The sequence below is a fragment of the Triticum aestivum genome, chromosome 7D, assembly GCF_018294505.1.
Source record: "Triticum aestivum cultivar Chinese Spring chromosome 7D, IWGSC CS RefSeq v2.1, whole genome shotgun sequence".
NCBI lineage: Eukaryota > Viridiplantae > Streptophyta > Magnoliopsida > Poales > Poaceae > Triticum > Triticum aestivum.
Genome location: NC_057814.1, coordinates 614,887,222 through 614,899,591, shown reverse-complemented (window position 1 = coordinate 614,899,591; position 12,370 = coordinate 614,887,222). Strand labels below are relative to the sequence as shown.

The window sequence follows — 12,370 nt, the reverse complement described above, 5'->3', positions numbered from 1 at the left end:
GGTTTCTTCTTCGCCTTCTTAGCCGGTATCTCCTCCATCCGGATGCCCTGCGGCACGAGCCACTCCGCCACGGCCTGGGACTCGACCTCCAGGAAGTTTAGGTCCGTCTTCGGCCGTCCGGCACGCCACACCGCCACGTCGTAGGCACGAGCGGCCTCATCGGCGGTGGGATACGTGCCGAGCCACCAACGCTGCCCGGCATCGGAGAACTCCAGTCCGAAGTTCCCGGAGGGCTTCGCCCTCATGCCGAAGAAACCGGACTTTCCCTTCAGCGCCTCGGGGAGCGGGCGGCGGCCGAGCGGGGAGTGGGGCGGCGACGTGCGGCACGGGGCGGAGGTGGACGGAGCGGGGCGGCGGCGTGCTCCGCGGGGCGGAAGCGGACGGAGCGGGGCGGCGGACGGACCGGAGAGGAGGCGGACGGAGCAGGGCCGGAGAGGAGGCGGACGGAGCGGGGCCGGGCGGAGGATGGACCGGAGGCGGAGGCGGCCGGAGAGGAGGCGGGCGGGGTCGGGGCGGCCGAAGTGGAGGCGAACGCGATGGGGCAGCGCAGCGGCAGGCGACGACCTAGGCGGGGTGGAATCAGTGATGGGGGTCTGGATCTCTGGCGGGACGAGACCTTAAAAAGTTAACATGTAACTCTTGCAAATTATTTCAAGAGTCCGTGGCAACGCACGGGTAGTCTACTAGTTCTTGTAAGTTATGTACTTTTATCTAAACCTAGTGTCAAATTTTCATTGATTTTCATGTTTAGGATGGTTGAGATGCCAATTTAGAGTTTGGTTGCACATGTATCCCAGCTATTAGCTAATTAAACATACTATATTTCTGAAAAATTTGTGTGCCCACACCCTCATATTTTTATAGAAATAGAAGCTGAATGATGCAGTGGGTGATAAGAAAAATACATTATTTTACACAGGCTTCCTTACCTTAGTTGCCCTAGCGCTGCCCTTTTAGATAACCAAGTGTACCCATCTTTGAACAAATTAATATGGCAGCCAAAAATTTACCCAATTTACCCAAATGATAAGGCCCACATGTGTGGAATGAAGTAATTTCGTCCACACGTTTTTTATGGCAACTTTAGTTATAAGAGAATGGCAACTTTAATTGTGAAGCATAGCCACTTTCTATTTGGATGGCAAGTTTCATTTTTTTAAGCTCCTGGAACATCTCATATGCTCCATGACATTTCAAAACATTTTTTAAGTCCCGGTTCTAAGCCGAAAAGCATGGTGCACTAAACTATCAAGTAGTCATCATACCGAGCTTTGCCAAACGTTCATAACGTATGCATCTTCTCCTGCAATAGGTCCGTCACCTAGCGGTGCATCAAGGACATAATTCTTCTGCGCAGCAATGAGGATAATCCTCAGATCACGAACCTAGTCTGCATCATTGCTACTATCATCTTTCAACTTATTTTTCTCTAGGAACATATCAAAAATAAACGGGGAAGCTATACGCGAGCTTATTGATCTACAACATGGATATGCAAATACTATTAGGACTAAGTTCATGATAAATTAAAGTTCAATTAATCATATTACTTAAGAACTCCCACTTAGATAGACATCCCTCTAATCATCTAAGTGATCACGTGATCCATATCAACTAAACCATGTCCAATCGTCACATGAGATGGAGTAGTTTCCAATGATGAACATCACTATGTTGATCATATCTACTATATGATTCACGCTCGACCTTTCGGTCTCAGTGTTCCGAGGCCATATCTGCATATGCTAGGCTCGTCAAGTTTAACCCGAGTATTCTGTGTGTGCAAAACTGGCTTGCACCCGTTGTATGTGAACGTAGAGCTTATCACACCCGATCATCACATGGTGTCTGGCACGACGAACTGTAGCAACGGTGCATACTCAGGGAGAACACTTGTACCTTGAAATTTAGTGAGAGATCATCTTATAATGCTACCGCCGTACTAAGCAAAATAAAATGCATAAAAAGATAAACATCACATGCAATCAAATAAGTGATATGATATGGCCATCATCATCTTGTGCCTTTGATCTCCATCTCCAAAGCACCGTCATGATCACCATCGTCATCGGCTTGACACCTTGATCTCCATCGAAGCATCGTTGTCGTCTCGCCAACTATTGCTTCTACGACTATCGCTACCTCTTAGTGATAAAGTAAAGCAATTACATGGCGATTGCATTTCATACAATAAAGAGACAACCATATGGCCCCTGCCAGTTGCCGATAACTATTACAAAACATGATCATCTCATACAATAATTTATATATCATCACGTCTTGGCCATATCACATCACAGCAAGCCCTGCAAAAACAAGTTAGACGTCCTCTACTTTGTTGTTGCAAGTTTTACGTGGCTGCTACGGGCTTCTAGCAAGAACCGTTCTTACCTACGCATCAAAACCACAGCGATTTTTCGTCAAGTGTGTTGTTTTAACCTTCAACAAGGACCGGGCGTAGTCAAACTCGATTCAACTGAAGTTGGAGAAACAGACACCCGCTAGCCACCTGTGTGCGAAGCACGTCGGTAGAACCAGTCTCATGAACACGGTCATGTAATGTCGGTCCGGGCCGCTTCATCCAACAATACCGCCGAACCAAAGTAAGACATGCTGGTAAGCAGTATGACTATTATCGCCCACAACTCATTGTGTTCTACTCGTGCATATAACATCTACGCATAGACCTGGCTCGGATGCCACTGTTGGGGAACGTAGTATTTCAAAAAATTTGCCTACGATCACGCAAGATCTATCTAGGAGAAGCATAGCAACGAGTGGGGAGAGTGTGTCCACGTACCCTCGTAGACCGAAAGCGGAATCGTTTAGTAACGCGGTTGATGTAGTCGAACGTCTTCGCGATCCAACCGATCAAGTACCGAACGCACGGCACCTCCGCGATCGGCACACGTTCAGCTCGGTGATGTCCCTCGAACTCTAGATCCAGCTGAGGCCGAGGGAGAGTTCCGTCAGCACAACGGCGTGGTGATGGTGATGATGAAGTTACCGGCGCAGGGCTTCACCTAAGCACTACGACGATATGACCGAGGTGTGAAACTGTGGAGGGGGGCACCGCACACGGCTAAGAGATTGTCTGTTGTGCCTTTGGGTGCCCCATTCCCCACGTATATAAAGGAGGGAGGGAGGAGGAGGCCGGCCAGGAGGAGGCGCGCCCAAGGGGGGAGTCCTACCTCCAAGTAGGATCCCCCCCCTTCCTACTTCCACAAGGACAAGGAGGGAAGGAGAGGGAGAAGAGAAGGAAAGGGGGCCGGGCCCCCTAGCCCTAGTCCAATTCGGTTTGGTCTAGGGGGCGCACGCACACCTTGGCCTGCCTCCTCTCTTCCACCACTAGGCCCATGAGGCCCAATAGCTTCCCAGGGGGTTCCGGTAACCCCCGATACTCCGAAACTTATCTGAAACGACCCGAACCATTCCGGTGTCCGAATGTAACCTTCCAATATATGAATCTTTATGTCTCAACCATTCCGAGACTCCTCGTCACGTCCGTGATCTCATCCGGGACTCCGAACAACCTTCGGTCATCAAATCACATAAACTCATAATACAAATCGTCATCGAGCGTTAAGCGTGCGGACCCTAAGGGTTCGAGAACTCTGTAGACATGACCAAGACACATCTCCGGTCAATAACCAATAGCAGAACCTGGATGCTCATATTGGCTCCTACATATTCTACGAAGATCTTTATTGGTCAAACCGCGTAACAACATACGTTGTTCCCTTTGTCATCGGTATGTTACTTGCCCGAGATTCGATCGTCGATATCATCATACCTAGTTCAATCTCGTTACCGGCAAGTCTATTTACTCGTTCCGTAATGCATCATCCCGCAACTAACTCATTAGTCACATTGCTTGCAAGGCTTATAGTGATGAGCATTACCGAGAGGGCCCAGAGATACCTCTCCGATATACGGAGTGACAAATCCTAATCTTGATCTATGCCAACTCAACAAACACCATTGGAGACACCTGTAGAGCATCTTTATAATCACCCAGTTACGTTGTGACATTTGATAGCACACAAAGTGTTCCTCCGGTATTCGGGAGTTGCATAATCTCATAGTCAGAGAAATATGTATAAGTCATGAAGAAAGCAATAGCAATAAAGCTATACGATCATTATGCTAAGCTAACGGATGGGTCTTGTCCATCACATCATTCTCCTAATGATGTGATCCCGTTCATCAAATGACAACACATGTCTATGGTATGGAAACTTAACCATCTTGGATTAACGAGCTAGTCTAGTAGAGGCATACTAGGGACACTTTGTTTTGTCTATGTATTCACACATGTATTAAGTTTCCGGTTAATACAATTCTAGCATGAATAATAAACATTTATCATGATATAAGGAAACATAAATAACAACTTTATTATTGCCTCTAGGGCATATTTCCTTCACAATATGGGCATATAGGTCCTGCTATTGTTTATTGATCGGAGAGGTTTCTCGGTCATGTCTGCATGTTCCCGAACACGTAGGGTCGCACGCTTAACGTTCGGTAGCACTAGGGTAGTATTGAGATATTAATAGTGGAAAATCCGAAGGTCGCTCGGAGTCCTAGATGGGATCCGGGATGTCACGAGGAGCTCCGGAATGGTCCGGAGGTAAAGATTTATATATGAAAAGTTGTTGTCGGGGTTCCGGGAAAAAGTCTAGTTTTTTCGGTATTCTACCGGGAAGCACTGGAAGGTTCCAGAGGGTTCCGGAGGGGTCCGAAAGTCCTCGGAGGGTTCCACCACATCCCATACATTAGCATGTAGGGGGCGCCCTGGCCTTAATGGGCCAAGGGCACCAGCCCCTACAAGGCCCATGTGCATGGGGGAGGGGAAACCCTAAGGGGGAGGGCCTCCACTTGGCTTGGAGGGCACTCCTCCCCCCTTGGCCGCCGCCCCCTACCTTGGGAGGGGGGCTAGGGCTGCCATGCCCCTCCCTCACCCCTATATATAGTGGGGAGGCACGGGGGCAGCCAACCCTTCCGTGCTTGCCCCGTCTCCCTCCCGTTACTCCTCCACGTTCCGTGAGCGCTTGGCAAAGCCCTGCCGGAGTTCCGCCGGCACCACCACCACCACGCCGTCGTGTTGGTTCAGATCTCATCTACCTCCTCTACCGCACTTGCTGGATTAAGAAGGAGAGGACGCTGCCGAGCCGTACGTGTGCTAAACTCGGAGGTGTCGAACGTGCGGTACTTGGATCGGATTGGATCGCGACGCGAGTACGACTAGGCCAACCACGATCTCTAGATCGTTAACGCTTTCGGTCTACAAGGTTATGTAGACACCACTCCCCTTTTGTCAAGAAACTGAGAAGACGGAAGAGAGTTGGTGTTGTCAGTGTGGTGAGCCTATGCGGCAACCACAAGGCTGAAGTCTGCTTTGATCGTTGTTCAAGATTTGAGCCTTGGCTCCGGTTTTGATAGCTCTATATCAGTGAGTTTAGTCCAGTAACTATTTTAAGTATCTTTACTGTGCATAGTTGCATACATTTTATTCATGGATTAGTCTTGGTAATATTAACATTTGAAAAGCAATTTTTGTGTGACCATTTTTTCATCTTAGTATCTCCATCTACCAGCAAAAGGCAACGTGCACAAATCTGTATTTAACATGCAACATGAGATAGTGTGCATCGAAACTATGCTTATGTTTGTGACATCGAAAAGGTGTGGTAGCTCCCGGGACTCCCGGCACCCCCTTATCACCTTCGTACAATCCCTCTGAGATTCGTGCTAAGGCCTGACTAAAATAATACCATTTGCAGGACCTGCCAGCTTTATCAGCCCATTTGAATTATCTAATAGCCATGCATGTAGAGGCGTACTGACTAGTAGCTTGTCTTCGACGGCATGATAGGACAGGCACTGTCCTACAGTGTTGTGTGACACGTGAAGGAGGCTTTTTCGCTGGCAATGGTGAGACTGAACACTGCGCTCTCTCTCCTAGAAAATATTTTGAACGATAGCAAGATTCATCATCGCTCTCTCATATTGTTTTTTCTTCCTTCTACATTGTCTCTCAGTCTCTCTCTTCTGACATTTCTGCTCTCTCACAAACAGGCTCACAAAAAAAAGGCTGGCTATCCTTACCTTTCTTCTCACTCGGTGCCTTAAAAGACTCTCTCTCCTCCCGACAGCTTCTCTCATTTGAGGGACAAGCACACTGACCACCACGAAGTGACAGGTGAGTGGAGAATTGTTTATAGCGAAAGGCCATGGTAAAGTTGTAGTGTCACATCTTTTTACTGTTCACCTTGCGTGCTAATGGAAACAGTGCTGCACGACCATACACATATCCCAATGAGGCATGTATTGCCTGAACGGCATGATAGCCGGGTGTCTAGACACCCGGGTGTTGAAAAATCGGTCTCCATCTACCTATTGCCTGCTGATATTTTAAGCCTACATATTGCCGATTTGGTTTGAGGAATGCTTGAAGCATAATTTACTCCCTAATGTGCAAATAGCAGTATCATTTTTTGTCAAGAAACTGAGAAGACGGAAGAGAGTTGGTGTTGTCAGTGTGGTGAGCCTATGCGGCAACCACAAGGCTGAAGTCTGCTTTGATCGTTGCTCAAGATTTGAGCCTTGGCTCCGGTTTTGATAGCTCTATATCAGTGAGTTTAGTCCAGTAACTATTTTAAGTATCTTTACTGTGCATAGTTGCATACATTTTATTCATGGATTAGTCTTGGTAATATTAACATTTGAAAAGCAATTTTTGTGTGACCATTTTTTCATCTTAGTATCTCCATCTACCAGCAAAAGGCAACGTGCACAAACCTGTATTTAACATGCAACATGAGATAGGGTGCATCGAAACTATGCTTATGTTTGTGACATTCATGTGGCATCTCATGCAGATAGATTTTATTATCCATTTCTGTAGCATGCGATGTTTATTTTCTTCTTTTGGTCCATAATCCCTCCTCAAAGAAATATAAGAGTGTTTAGATCACTAAAGAAGTGATCTAAACGCTCTTATATTTCTTTACATAGGGAGTACATGTCATGATTGTTGGATACACATGCAGACTTTCAGCGAGTTTTTGTTCTCGGACTTGGGATCCACAGTCCAAAGTTGATTGGTGGATCAAGTGAACTTGGTGCATCTCCATTCAAGCTGGAGTACAATTACCAGCCTGCTTGTTTAGCGCAGTCTCCACAATCATACAAGCAAATGAGCATCTGTGGTGGCTTTGGGCGCGTGTTTGAGGCTGGTCCGGTATTTAGATCAGAAAAATCAAACACTCACAGGCATCTGTGTGAGTTTATTGGGTTGGATGCAGAAATGGAGATTAAGGAGCACTACTTTGAGGCAAGGAAGATTTGGAGGAAATAATTCTTTAGTTTGTCTATTGAAGCGATGCTGACCAAGTACTGATTTTTGTTTTCAGGTTTGTGATATCATAGATTGCTAATTGTAGCAATATTCAAACACCCAAATGAAAATTGTCGGAAGGAACTCGAGACAATAAATAGGCAGTATCCATTTGAACCTCTGAAGGTAAGACATTACTCCTTACTGTTTTGTGTTGTTATATGTGTGCTTTTGCTTAATTTACTGTCTCAACTTCTTCTAATTTATATATAGTACCTAGAGAAAACGTTGAAGCTAACGTACGAGGAAGGGATTAAAATGCTCAAGGTACTAACATGTACTTTTATGTATGTCTATGATATCATTATTGTGGCGTTGTATACAATATGCTCTTTTTTGTTGTTCTCACAGTATGATCGATACTAGAACTTAATAGCCCAATTATATTGCATGAAAGGCCTTTGTTGGAAATGATAAAACAGCTAGACAGCAAAATGCCGACCAGCCCCATGTCACTCCATCCCCATGGGCAGTGGCGGATTTACCGTACGGGCACCCTGGGCACGTGCCCGGGCTCGATCCCGTCGGTTTTCTCAACTATAGCGATCTTTCCTAGCCATCGCATGCCTAAAAACCGCCCAAAAACATGAGAAAACGATGGAAAATACATAAACTTCTCTAACTGGGCAGTCCGGGCGTTTTCGGCAGTTTGGGCCTTACTCATATAAGCTAAACAATCAGATGGGCCACAACAGCCAATAGGCCTTGTTTGCTCGATCAATCCACGTACTGAAGAAGAATCTGAATCGATCCATCCATCCACAAGTCGCCTGTTCGTCTGCGTGCGCACGAACGCGAGACCTAGTCGCGACCTAACATCTGCTGCGCAGCTGCACCTTCGAGGCGGCGAGGGCGTGAGGTAGAGACTGCCGCCGGCAGCCAGATCAACGTCGGACGACAAGATTAGAAGAGAGATTAGAGAATAGAGATGACGCGCGGCCAGGCCTCGGCCCTGGCTCCGGTGGGCGACGGTCAAGATCGGAAGCGTAAGCGGGGGCGCCAAGGCGGCGAATCGTCCGGTACCACTAGTGGGAATTCAACTCCGGCTCGATCGGACGTTGGGTCTTCACCGTCGACACTAGCGACACGAGCAGCGGCAGTGAACACTCAACCTGTTCAAGAGGCATCCAGTAGCAGACTGCCAACAATTAGGGCTAGAGGCAAGCGACAACTAGGTGAGTTATATTTGTAATTTAAGAAGTTGTGCATTGGATTGCTTGCCGACTCTAATTATGCTTGTTAAAATTTTAGAGTTGAGCAGATTTTTTGTTGACACTAGAAGAAGAACCGCCACAAGACCCACAACCAAGTGATGTTCATGAACATGATGACGACATGATAGATGAGGTTCAGAACTGGATTGAGCAGTAAATGCTGGATGATGGCGATGATGATGATGATGAGGTAAATTTTGAGGACGATGACGATGATGAGTTTAATCTGGCTGAAATTGTGTGTGATCCCGCTCATAGGCAACTAATTGCTGATTATCATCCGAATATTCAAGATCAGGTGAGAAGAGCACACATATTGAAGGGTCCAACCCGACCAACTGTCAAATTTGATCGCAAAAAAATTGGTAGCAAGAACCGTGCATTTTCTAAAAATTGGTATAAGAATTATGAGTGGTTAGAATATAGTGTGTCCGAGCAAGCTGCATTTTGTTTCTATTGCTTTCTTTTTAAGCAACCAGGAAGTAGTACACATTTTGGTTATGATGTCTTCACCAAAAATGGATTCAGGGATTGGAAGCATGCATATCAGGCATTGCCTGCTCATGTTGGTGGGGTAAATAGTGCACACAAAAAGGCAAGATTGCATTATGATGATTTTCATAATCAAAGGCAAAGCGTGTCTAGTAACTTTGCTAGGTCATCCAAGGAGTCTGAAGTACTTTACAAAATTCGGTTGCACACTTCTCTGGGTTGTGCAAGATATCTCATTGCTCAAGGCTTGGCTTTTCGTGGCCATGATAAAAGTTCAACTTCACTGAACAAGGGTAACTTCCATGAGATGGTAGATTGGCATAAAGCTAGAGATGAGAAAGTGAGGAATGCTTTTGACCATGGTAGTTGAAACTGCAAGATGCTTGCTGCTGAAATTCAAGAAGATCTTGCAAAGTGTTGCGCAGAAGAGGTCACCAAAGCGATCATGAGAGAAATTGGTGATAAGAAATTCTCTGTGCTTGTCGATGAGTCATGTGATATATCTGTCAAAGAGCAAATGGCGGTGATGTTGAGGTTAGTAGTGGTTTATTATTCATTTTAACTGTTATTTCATAGTTTTTTCTACTTTTATTTAACCTTGTTACAAAAATCTTGATGTAGGTATGTCAATGATAAAGGGAAAACCGTGGAACGAGTTCTCTCTCTATACCATGCCAGTGAGACTACATCAGAGGCACTAAAGGTAGCTCTTGTTGACATTCTTGATCATCATAAGTTATCCATTCATAGTCTACGAGGGCAAGGATATGATGGAGCTTAAAATATGAGAGGTGAATTTAATGGTTTGCAAAAGAAAATTCTTGACGAGAACCCTTATGCCTTTTATGTGAATTGCTTTGCACATCGTTTACAAATTGGTGGTTGTCTCGGTTGCTAGTTGTTGCTCCTCTATTCATGATTTGTTTGAGTATGTCTCCTTAATTGTGAGCACAACTACTGTATCTTGCAAGAGAAGGGATTCACTGAGGGAGGAACGCCATCAAAATATCTTAGATCAGCTTGAGAGCGGTGAGATATTTAGTGGAAGAGGTTTGAACCAAGAAACAAATTTAGCAAGACCCGGGGATACTAGATGGGATTCACACCATACAACTTTGCTTCGTTTGAGTAGAATGTGGAAGTTAGTCATATATGTGCTTCGTGAGGTCAATGATGAAGGGCGTGGACCGTGTCAGGCGGCGGGTTTGATAGAGATAATGGAGAGTTTCAAATTTGCTTTCGTATTGCATCTTATGATAAAGTTTCTTGCTATCACAAATGAACTCTCACAAGTCTTGTAGAGAAAAGATATAAACATTGTTAATGCCATTGAAATAGTTGGTGATGTCAAAGCTCGGCTGGCCTCTATGAGAGAAAGTGGTTGGGAAAGCTTGTTCGACGAAGTCCAACACTTCTGTGTCGCCAAAGGTATTCCAGTGCCGGATATGAATGAAAGAATACTGGTCCGAGGTCGTTCAAGGCTTGATGGTGTGACCTACACCAATCTTCATTTCTATCGAGTTGAGATCTTCTATGTCGCCATTGACAAGATATGCACTGAGATGAATCATCGCTTCAATGAAGCATCTTCAAATATAATAGTGGCCTTCTCATGCCTTCATCCAAAAAATTCCTTCTCCAAGTTTGATGTTGACAAGCTTGCTAGCTTAACTGAAGTTTATCATGGAGATTTCTCTAGTGGTGACCGTGCAATCATAAGAGACGAACTTCAGACTTACATTCTTCATGTACGAAGGCATGAGGCCTTTTCTTCTTGTAAAGATATTGAAAGTTTAGCTACAACGATGGTTGAAACTGAGAAACATTTGGTTTTCCCACTGGTGTACAGAATCATAGAGTTGGCTTTGTTATTGCCAGTCTCAACGGCATCGGTCGAAAGAGCTTTCTCGGCAATGAAGATTATCAAATCTAAATTGCGCAGCAAGATGATTGATACATGGTTTAATGACTTGATGATTTGCTACACCGAGCGGGAGATTTTTAAAGGACTTGATGATGATGCTATTATTAAACGGTTTCAAGCCATGAAGTATCGGAAAGGGCAATTGCCCAGGTCCAATTAGCATATTACTGGTACGCTCCATTCTATCTAATGTGTTTAATTTCAATGAAAATTATATAAATTATTAATGTGTTTTATCTTGTAGATTCTCTTGTGTGCACAAGGATGAACGTTGGAGATTGTACTATTGTCGTCGAGGCGTCGAAAGGTTAGGTTGTGTGACTAGTGTTAGGAGAGTTATTTGGTATTGTATTCCTGTTTTTATTTACTTCTATGATCAATAAAACATTAGTGTGTATATTGCACATGACATTTATCCAAATATATGATACTTATTGTGTCTGATAGACAAAAGTAAAGTTTAGCTTACGGCGTGCCCGGGCTTTGGCAATTTGCTGGCTCCGCCACTGCCCATGGGCTACCCTAAGCCCGGCGACCCCCACCCTCCTCCTCCCCTCACCGTCGCCGAGCAGGCGGCGGCGGGGACGGTTCCTTTTCTCCGCGGTTGTGTCCTCCATGAGTTGGGGAGCTCATGGGGCGGGCGGCAAGCGGAGGGTGACGGCCAGCGCAGTGTCGTGCCTCTTGCGTCGGCGGATGTGGTGAGGTGGGTGGCCTAGGAGGCGTGGGCGACTCAGTTGCTGGGGCAGCTGCCCGGGAGCGGGCTCGAAGGCTCAGATCATGGCGGTCCCGATCTGTCCGCTCCGGCCATGGGGCTGGCCGTTGGATACTGTGACATGGGCATGGTTGGGCTGCGTCCGGGCCGTGCTTACTGCGTGAGCTTTGGCTTTCGTGGTGTATCTAAGGCTCGGTTGTGTTGTGTTGTGCGTTGGTGTTGACTCGCCTCCATGTTGGTCGTGCGGATCGATCGAAGGGCTCTCAGAACTAGTGGTCATGGTTTGCTGCTGCCCGTATAGCGTGGTCTTGGCTTGCTTTCGATCGGCGGTGGCTGAGTTCCTTCCTCGGGGCTGGGTTAGGTCGAGGGGCTTAGGGCGAAAGTCTTGGTTTGATGGGCGTTGAAGGATACCAGCGACCATGGCGTTGTAGCTCCCTCCTCTTTGGAGTTGTCATCGATGAGTTCCTCCTCTTCACTAGACCATGGCTTGCTGGTTTTAAGGGTTGCCGTGGGGGTTGTTGGTGTGGGCGGCCATCTCCTGAGGTCTGCCGGCTGTTGTGGGTCACTCTGGGCGAAATCTTAAGTCTTCGAAGGGGGTCGATGACCACGGCTTACTTTGTCCGTGT

The 12,370-nt window shown here is 46.2% G+C and overlaps 1 pseudogene; it reads left to right on the top strand.

Annotated features, from left to right (window-relative positions):
* Window positions 1-7,836: 7,836 nt before the first annotated feature.
* LOC123171427 (zinc finger MYM-type protein 1-like) lies at window positions 7,837-11,192 on the top strand (annotated as a pseudogene).
* The last annotated feature ends 1,178 nt before the right edge of the window (window positions 11,193-12,370 follow it).